General features: G+C 38.5%; 1 protein-coding gene across 1 annotated transcript in view; it reads left to right on the top strand.

Moving 5' to 3' along the window:
- LOC121262739 (disease resistance RPP13-like protein 4) overlaps positions 1-7,302 on the top strand; it is a 29,847-nt gene extending 22,545 nt beyond the window's left edge. Inside the window, exon 5 of the mRNA XM_041165332.1 lies at positions 7,283-7,302. The gene's annotated coding sequence lies outside the window, so the exon portion shown is untranslated. The remainder of the gene's footprint in view (positions 1-7,282) is intronic.
- The last annotated feature ends 1,686 nt before the right edge of the window (positions 7,303-8,988 follow it).

Genomic DNA, 8,988 nt, shown 5'->3' with positions numbered 1-8,988 from the left:
CTAGAAAAAACCAAAGATTCAGTCCAAGCTACTCCCTTGACCTAGGCATACGTAAAAAACCCAAACTGCCACCCTTCCACCCATCCAAATAGCCAACAGAAACCAACAAACACTTTCCCAAACCATCCATACCTATACAAAAAATTAGCCAACAACAAATGAAGGAGAGGCGAGATAAGGGGTTTGTTACTATTGTGATTCAAAGTGGAACCTGGGCCATAAGTGTGAGAGGCCCAAATTGTACCTGCTGGAAGATGTGATGCTGGAAAGTAATGTTGAAGTGTCATGTGATGAAGAACAGTGTGCTAACCCACCAGAAATTATAGCAACCGAATTAATAGCACCCTAAGGAGGCCCTGAAATTACATTCCATGCATTAATAGGTTCTCACAACCCAAAAACCATGCGGCTGAAAGTTAAAATTGGTGCTCAATGGGTGACTATTTTGGTGGACACAGGATCTACTCATAGTTTCTTAGATCTAGCAATCATACAAAGGACCCAACTTCCACTAGATCTTAAGGAGAAGGTAGAAGTGAGAGTTGCAAATGGGCAGCTAATTCCCAGTGAGGGGAAATGCAATGGCTTGAGGGTTTTAATCCAAGGCACTATCTTCACAGTGGATGTGCATGTCCTAGTCCTAGTTGGATGTGACATGGTGTTGGGAATTAATTGGTTGAGGGATTTGGGATCCACGTTGGGGAATTTTAAGAAACTTGTGTTCAAGTTTCAATACCAAGGGAAAGAGATTTCAATTCAAGGGTTGGTAGCAGCAAGAATGATTGAAGATGGGTCCTTAAAAAAGTTGAATGGGCTTGAAAAGAAGGGAGTGGTCTTGCAAGTAATTGAAGAGGTAATGGGCACAAAAATTTTGGCTCTGGGAGAAGTTCCAGATTCCTTAAGCCACTTTGAAAACAGTTTGAGGAGGTGTTTTCTGAACCTAAAGGCCTTTCCCCATCAAGAACCCACGTCCATGCCATGAATTTAATTCTCGGTGCAAAACCCATCTCTATAAGGCCTTACTACTTCCCCTATTTCTAAAAAGAAGAGATTGAAAAAATAGTGTGGGAGTTGCTATCCACTGGGGTTATTAAGCCTAGCCAAAGCCCATACTCATCCCCGGTGTTGCTGGTTAGGAAGGCCGAAGGCACATGGAGACTTTGTGTGGACTATCGAGGCCATAATAATGTGACCATCAAGGATAGATGTCCTATCCCTGTAGTTGAGAAACTTATAGATGAATTACAATGGACAACAATTTTTTCAAAGCTGGATTTGAGGTCGGGTTACCACCAAATCCAAGTTAAGCCCAAGAGTGTGCCAAAAACATCGTTTAGGAAGCATGAAGGGCACTACGAATTCTTAGTTATGTCCTTTGGGCTAACTAATGCCCTGTCTACCTTGCAAAACTTAATGAATGAGGTATTTTGGGCCCATTTGAGAAAATTTATACTTTTTTTTTTAATTTTTTTTTTTTTTTTATGATATACTTGTGTATAGCAAAACTATCAAGGAACACGAGGAGCACCTCCAAACTACTCTTGGGCTACTAAGGCAACACCAGTTGTACGCCAAGCGATCAAAATGTCACTTTGGGTGCAAGGAAATAGCCTATTTAGGCCATTTAATCTCTGCTGAAAGTGTCCGAGCAGATCCCTCTAAGCTACAAGCTATGAAAGATTGGCCCTTACCTAAGTCTCTTAAGGCTCAAAGGGAATTTTTGGGATTAACAGGGTATTATTGCAGATTTATTCGAGGATATGGTGGAATTGCTTCTCCCCTTACTCGGATGTTGAAAAAAAAATAGTTTCACATGGACTAAGGAAGCTAAGCTAGCCTTTCAAAAGCTCAAAGAGGTTGTTACACAGCCCCTCGTGTTGGCCCTTCTGGATTTTTCAAGGCCATTCACTATCGAATGCAATGCGTTAGGAAATGCCATTGGTGCTGTTTTTATGCTATGAGGGAGGGACTACTGCTATACAAGAACAAGTTATACATTCCCCAACATGTAGAGTTCAAAAACAAGTTGTTAGAGCTGTCACACAGCAGCCCATTGGGAGGCCATTTAGGGTATGATAAGACAATGCACCGGATAAGGAGGGATTTCTATGGGGATGGTCAGAAAAGAGATGTCAAGGCCTTCATCAGAAACTGTGATATATGCCAGCGAGTCAAAGTTGACAATACCCTGCCAAGTGGACTACCATAGCCGTTGCCCATACCGACAAAATCATGGGCACACATTACCATGGATTTTGTGGAAGGGCTGCCTAGCTCTCAAGGGTTCAACGCATTGTATGTCATGGTTGACCGGTTGACCAAATACAGTCACTTCATTACCTTGAAACACCCCTATACAGCTAAAGATGTTGCTGAATTATTTTTTAAACATGTTTTTAAGTTGCATGGGCTGCCAAAGTCAATTGTATCTGACCATGACAACACATTCACAAGCCAATTTTAGCAAGAATTTTTCTCCTTGTAGGGTGTTCAGTTGTCCCTGAGCAGGGCGTACCATCCACAAACCGATGGACAATCTGAAGCCGTGAACAAGTTGTTGAAAAATTATCTCAGTTGCTTTAGTGGGGACAGACCCAAGGGATGGTCTAGGTGGATTCCCCTGGCTGAGTGGTGGTACAACTCTACTCAGCACTCATCCACCCGAATGACTCCCTACGAGGTTCTCTACGGTCAACCACCACCTAGGCTACTGGATTATGTGTCGAGAACAGCACGTGCATATACTATGGATGCAACTCTAAGGACTCAGGATTAGATTTCAAAGGTGCTCAAACTTAACTTAAACATGGCACAAAACCAAATGAAAAAAATACTCAGATCTCAGATGCAAGGAGCAACAGTTCAATATAGGGGAAGATGTATATCTATGACTCCAGCCATATAGGTAGAGCACGGTGGCACAACGGTGTAGCCTTAAGCTTTCCCCTCGTTTCTTTGGGCCATTTCGGATCACTCAAAAGGTGGGATAGGTGGCTTACAAGCTTGATCTTCCGGCGACTTCGAGAATCCACTCCACTTTCCACATCTCTCAGTTGACGAGGAAGATTGGATCCCGTATCACAGCTTTGCCCACGCTGCCTCCCATAGATGAAGAAGGACTGATTCGGCCAGACCTTGAGGAGATATTAAGCCGCCGCATGATCAAGGCAGGGAACCAAGCCCAAGTGGAGCTTCTAGTGTGATGGCAAGGCCAAGGGGCCGACGACGCCACATGGGAGGTGTACTCACGCGTCAAGGAAGAATTCCCCCACCTTGTGGGCAAGGTGTTTTAAAGGGGGAGGATGTGTAGCACACGCTGCCGCTGATGGTGAAGGAAGAGGAGGACAGCGCATGGGGGAGAAGATGAGAAGAAGGAACCCTAGCTTGAAGGCAACTAACTGAGGAAACTGAAGTGATCAAAGTGGGAAGTACTTTGATGTTCTTGAAGGAGAAGCACACGGTCGTAGGTTGGGCTTGGGAATCTTGAGTTGGCCTCAGTTGTTTATTTTGATTGTTGGTCTGGGTATAATGGGTTGTAGCCCTTAGTCTTTATTTAGTCCGTAACTATTAGTCTTTATTTCGAATTTACTTGCTAGTAGAGTTTGTCTGAAAGCCCGATAGGTCCCAGTACTGTTCCCTTTATTTTCGTGTACTTGGAACATGTTGAGGTATCTGAAAGTTTAATAAAAAAATCCTATCTATATTCTCTGGAAGCGCCTACTCTCGAAGGAGAAATTTCATCTGGTTACTGTTCCATTTCTTTCACTATTTTCAGTAGTGTTACAGTCTATCCCCAATCTACAAGGCGTTTCAAGGCCTCACGTATAAATCCCTTTCCCCTACCCCTCGGTCAATGATAGTGGAGTGAGGCTTCCTAGGTAGCTAGAAGCCTATGTCAAGATCGCCTTTTGTCATTAATGATATTCATCTTAAGAGGAATGTCAACACAAATTAAGGTGGTCCAACGGCCAACCATTGGGCGATAGCTTCAACCCCGTACGTCCTACTACTATGTCAAGCACTGGACTATTTCCTTCGGATTCTGTACTACGAACTCTACTTGCTTTCCTCCAAGAAGGTTCCCTCAATCATAACGCATACAAGTAGTCAAGTTGGTACAAACAATGCCACTCATGTAGACGATCGAACTGTACGACTTTTGTTTTTGTGTTCTCTGGCACAGGTAAGTGGATCTTCTTGACATATTGGCAACTTTGACATGGGTTTAACTTTTTTATAAAAAGTTAAAAAATAATAAGTTCTATCAACTGGTTTGAAATAAGTTACAATCAACTTAGCCTTGATGGTATTATCATACACTTTAAAATTGGGAAAAAATTTCTTGGAATTAATGTTAGTTAGCAGTTTTCATAATAAATAAATAGGAAAATGCCAAACTTACCGCTAGAATATTTTATTTTTTCCTAATAATCAAGGAAGAGACTATTAGTGAAATTGAATATTTTTTTATTTTTTTTAATGATTAGGGATGTTAAAAAAATAGTTAAAAAAATTAAAAAAAAATTGCACTGGTCATACACCCAGCAGTAATTGCTAAGTGGCCCACTAGCACTATCCAAATAAATATAACAAGTTGGGTCATAATTGTTATGGATATAAAATATGTAATAAAGTATATCATTTTCCATTGGTTTAAACTTTTCAAACAAGTAAAGATTTCATATGGTATTAAAATATCCGAAGTTCAAATCTTATGAAATATAAAATAGTTATTCTATTTGCAAGTTCTTGGGTAGAAAGACAATCCACGTCACTTACGTGGTCAGATTTAATTGATTTGTAAGATTCAGATTTTTAAATATCTTTCAAATCAAATTATATCCTGTGTTTTGTTAGATATGTTATCCGCACCAACTTATAAATAGAATTTTCTTATATAAATATATTATAGAATATATATCTTCCCGTCGGCTTAATTTTTGAGATATCGCGATTATTGCTAGCAGGCCAGACCATATTTGCTATAGTTAGGTTCACACCTTATCTTGATCATAAAACACATAGTATAAATCCGATAAAAATCACTTCTAATATACTTCCCTATCAGGGCAGTAAGAAGCATAAGAATAGAGGCATGATAAAAGTTTGGTGCAAGTCCAGGTACAAATATCCAAACTAGTACATAAGATGGCTCAAAATCTTCATCAAAATTTGGTGTCCAAGCAAATGATCGATACGGAAATCCATTCACATCGCAGGACTCCCTGGAAAAAGCCTTATTGAAGTCAGATTAAGAGGACATCCGAATAAACACGTTTCTCGGTCGTTGCATGGTAGAGACCACCGGCATACTAGACAGACCCCATTGTCTACGGATGAAGGCTCTTACGGCATCTAAAGATGGTCTCTACCGGAGGAACTTGAGGACCATGGAGAATCGAAACGGCTGGGCAGTTTTTTTTATTTCCTGTGCAGAAAAGGTAAAACATAACTCCCCTATCAATGAGCTTCGGAGGATGAAACGGCACCTCCATCTCTGACAATAGTTGCAGCAAAGAAGAGACTAGGTCAGTGAACGACCAAGGACCTGCCGGAGGCGGCACGGCCTCAACGACCGCCATGCAAAACCACGTAAAACCTTAGCAATCAAAAGAAAATATCACAAACCCTAGCAGAGCGATATTTTGTAGAAGGAAAGTTTCATCATATTCATATAGCACCTCGTCACCCTGATGTGGTTTTGGAATGATTAATGGTTTTTATATTATTTTTCGATGCGGGATGCCATGTGTGGACATCACATGTAACGTCCCGTCCACGTGGGTACGGAGAGTTAACTCATGTTACCTGATAATCAACTCTAACACTGCTAATATGCTTCCAAAAGCTTTAAATCAAACGTAAACACTTCAAATTTAATTTACCACACATACTCATATATAAAATCCTCAATACAGTAACCCAAAAAATATCAATTTCTCTACATGTCACTTAAACTCACATTTCAACAATATAATTATAGACTCCAAATTTCCAATATTATAAAGAGATTATGATTCAAACTAAATTCCTCAATATAATCAATTCTTCAAAAATGCCAAGTCATCATAACACAATGAAACTTCTTAACAAAAATCACCAATACTCATCTCACCCAATGCTTCATAGTCTTGATCTTCAGCTGAAAAATCAAAAATCATCTAAAAATATTGTTAAGATAAAAGGGGTAAGTTATCAACAACTCAGTAAACAGAGAACATATACTAATATGTAAACATGAGCATTTACAAAATTCAGGATGCAAAACAAAAACACTTTTATTTTCAGAATGCAGAGTCAGAACAAGTTATTAAAATATCAGAGCGAAAGTTCAAAAATAGTTTTATTCAAAATTTCCTTGGCATGGCATAACTGAACACATCATATCATAACAGAATTCCATGGTTAACCCCCGTGGAAGGGTTGTGTAAACCCCAGTGGCCAATCGAGCAGAAACATAATGTGAATCTTCTCCTTATTATTCTCGGAGCCCCGAGTGTGCACATAGGAAAAACCACCCAGAAAACCACTTTATTTCCAAAGTGGGTGCACCAGAAACAGAAAAGTTGGTATCAACCCGAACAGATACCACATCTTTACACCTGTGGTAAAGCCAGAATGGAACAGAAACAGATACAGAATGTCATGCCAGAGGTTTCAGAAATCATATCACATCATATCAAAGTACAGAACATTTTCAGAATAGAACAGAATTAGATCACAAAACATAATTTATGCACAAAATTTCATATTCACTCTCTTTTGCACAGTTTAGAAATAGAATGCCAAAACTTTGCTCATATCTATACCAGTCATGACAGAAAATACTTTATTCTTATAAAGAATTTCATGAGTCATGTAGAACGAATAACTGAGGACGTATCAAATTTTTTCATAACAAAACATGCATAATTTTTCAAAAATCAACTTCACCCCATTTTATTTATTTTTATGCAAAATCTAGCATAAGAACCCCGTTTACTTGGACTTCTTAATTTTTTGAAAATTTTCTCAAAAATACAGAAGAAATATTAATTGTCACCTATAACATAATTATGTAATTTTCATAAATTTTCAATCGAACACGTATTTCAATATTTAAGCCTAAGATGCTAAAATAACTTATTTTAATTACTCAAAATCCTAAATTCACGAAATCATAAAATATTAACACTTCCCAAATTCCAACTAAATCTCTTACTAAAGTATTAAACTCTAACTTATTTACTATTGAAAAATCAAACTATCAGATTTAATACTACATAACATAATTGTACTAAAATTTCTTTTTAAGTTATACATCAATAATTATTTAAAAAATTAGATCATAATAAAATTACAACATTATCACTTACTTTTGAAAGAAAACTTTACTTAAAATAAATTTAACTTACCAAAATAATTTCTGTAAACATGGAAAACTTAGAGTTTACAAATATTTATTAAAAGTTTAAAACACAATAATGCAACTTGCAACTCGAAGGTAATAATGTAATATTATTAATTTAGTAGACCAACTATGCAATAGCTTCTGTAATACTTTATCATTTGAAAACATGATCAAAGGGCATAACAATAATAACTCCTATTCTATTAGGTTACAGAATTACCCATATATATATATATTATATATATATATATATATATATAACTCTTTAAGTCAGCAAACATGAAAAACAAATGAGTTGAAGTGCGGCAGCATGGACTTACAACTATAACCGAGATATGCTTGGAGGGGCAAGATACGACGGGTTGGACTGGAGGAGCTATGGTGGCGCGGCTGGAATGCAAAGGAGGGCGTGTGGCTGCGAGGCAGCCTACGTTGGGCAGCGAGAATGAGAGAGACAGAGAAAGAGATAAGCAGGAGGAAGGGAGTTCGGCATGAGGTAGGGAGAGGTAGCTCACCGTGGGGAACAAAGTGGAGTGCGATGGACTAGGGGTGACAGAATTTTTCGCCGATGGTTTTCTATGTTAACTTGTCGTGGCTGGTGGCACGTAGGAATTGGGGTGGCTGCAAGTATGGCTCTATTTCGAGTGTCTAAAACAGCGGAGTCCAACGTGAGGTAGCGTGTGATGTAGCGGTAGACAAGAATCGGGGCTGGCTGGTTTGTTAGTGGGTTTTTGGGCTTTAGTGATGCTAGTGCTCGGTTTGCATGGGGTCGGCTAGTGGTTGGCGGTAGTGGTCCTCACTAGCGGCAGCGGAGTGGAGATCTCGGTTTGACCTTCTGTGAAGAGGAGGACGAGCGGCACTTATTCTAGGGTTGAAGATGCTTAACATATATATAAGATATATATACTAAACAAATAAAACCTAGAGAAAAAAGAAAGAGGGACTTGCATGAAAAGGGAAACGAATGTGAAACTAAGCATGACAGAGTCTAGAATCGATTTCATGGGCCTGGGCTCTATAGCCTAAAATATTTGGCCCACGTCTTGGATCTTGTATGGAATTAATGTATGGGCTTTTTCTTAGAGTTTTGGGCCTCAACACAACTTAAAACAATTACACTTATCCCATAAATTTTTCAGATGAAAAACCATTTTGTACATTAAAAGATTTTAAACCTAATTATTAAATCTATTAAAAAAATCATATTCTGCCAAAATAAAGAAAATCCGGCTCGTAGCCTATAAAAAAATACTTGTTAATCCGAAGTGGACTTTTCTTATCTATAACTCAAAAATTTTGTAAAGCGGGTTAGGCCGGCCCAGGTGTTACATCATATTCCCATCAAATTATTTAACCGAAATCCAAGGGAACGCGTTATTGGAAAAAGGCCACGCAAATGGATAATAGCTAGCGCAAATTCATTATGTACTTCATTAAAAAAAAAAAATGGGAAGCACAAGAACATGGACGGTTATCAAGGAAACTTATATGGACCAGGTGAAGCATAGACATTGACAGAAGAACAAAACTCCATAATAAACGATGATAATAACAAAGAAACATAAGTTTTTACGGAGTTTCGAAATAGTTAAGGGATA

The sequence above is a fragment of the Juglans microcarpa x Juglans regia genome, chromosome 4S (genome assembly GCF_004785595.1).
Source record: "Juglans microcarpa x Juglans regia isolate MS1-56 chromosome 4S, Jm3101_v1.0, whole genome shotgun sequence".
NCBI classification, from domain to species: domain Eukaryota; kingdom Viridiplantae; phylum Streptophyta; class Magnoliopsida; order Fagales; family Juglandaceae; genus Juglans; species Juglans microcarpa x Juglans regia.
Note: the sequence above shows the minus strand (reverse complement) of the source record. Positions and strands in the feature narration are given on the sequence as shown.